Source organism: Phalaenopsis equestris, unplaced genomic scaffold (genome assembly GCF_001263595.1).
Source record: "Phalaenopsis equestris unplaced genomic scaffold, ASM126359v1 Scaffold201096, whole genome shotgun sequence".
Lineage (NCBI taxonomy): Eukaryota > Viridiplantae > Streptophyta > Magnoliopsida > Asparagales > Orchidaceae > Phalaenopsis > Phalaenopsis equestris.
In genome coordinates, this window is record NW_018220879.1 from 17,364 (window position 1) to 18,851 (window position 1,488).

A 1,488-nucleotide genomic window follows, 5' to 3' on the forward strand; every position below is an offset into this window, starting at 1 on the left:
GATAACCAGAATATCCATCCAGAAAATAAAAGTATTTATGCCCAGCTAGTCTATCCAGCATTTGATCTAGAAAGGATAGTGGAAAATGATCTTTCCTAGTGGCAAGATTTAATTTTCTATAATCAATGCATATTCGCCACCCTATAACTTTTTTAGTAGGTATTAACTCATTATGTTCATTCACAGTCACAGTTACTCCTCCTTTCTTAGGAACACAGAGCATTGGACTAACCCATGCATTATCTGAAAAAGGGTAGATAATTCTAGCATCTAACCACTTTAAAATTTCTTTATTTACAAATTCTTTCATAAAAGGATTCAATTTCTTTTGAGGATCAGCCCTGGGTTTGTACTTATCTTTCATATGAATTCTATGCATACAAATTGAAGGACTTATTCTTTTAATATCATCAATTGTCCATCCAAAGGCTTTCTTAAAATTTTTTAAAATTTTTCAGAATTTTCATCAATCTTTCTTCTTCTTCCATCATTAATTTTGAGGAAATTATAATAGTCAAAGTAGAGGAATCTCTTAAAAAGGCATATTTTAAATGATCAAGAAGTAACTTCAACTCAATTTCTAGAGGTTTTTCAATCAATGGATAAAATGATTTATCTTTGTCTATCGTGTCCAGAATTTCAAAACTTTCTTGAACAAAGTTTAAATCTTTCTTAAAAAGATCTTCACATTGATCTAATTCCTCTTCTTGCTAGTATTCCAAATCTTATACTTCAGATTTTTCTTCATAATTAGTTATGAAATGGCATTCACTCAGATATTTTATAACATCCATTCTATAACATTCATCATTTTTACCTTTTGCAAGATATTTCATTGATCTTGAAATGTTAAAAGTAACATTTTGATCATTGACGCGCATTGTTAATTCCCCTTTTCACTTCTATCATTACGCTTTCTATAGTTAGGAACGATCTCCCCAAAATAATAGGTATCTCTTTATCTTCCTCCTTATCTAGTATAATGAAATCAATAGGAAAGATAAATTGATCTTCTTTCACTAGGACATCTTCTATAACTCCTTTAGAGTATGTTATCAAATGATATGCTAACTACAAAGTTACAGTAGTAGGGGTTATTTCTCCTAATTCTAATCTTTTAAATATTGATGATGACATAAAGTTACTGCTTGCACCTAAATCACATAAAGCTTTCCCATAAAATCTGTCTCCTATTGCACATGGAATTGTAAAGCTACCAAGATCTTTAAGCTTTTCAGGAAGCTTCTTCTGAATGATCGCACCGCACTCCTCACTAAGTGCAACAATCTCATTATCATCAAGCTTCCTTCTCCTGTTGAGAATATCCTTCATAACCGTTACATAGCTCGGCATTTATTCGAAGGCTTCAGCAAATGGAATATAAATTGTAAGCTTCTTAAATATTTTCAGAAATTTTGAAAATTGCTTATCCAACTTCTTTTGTCGAAGTCTCTGAGGAAATGGAGGTGGTGGTTTTTTTAAATCAAT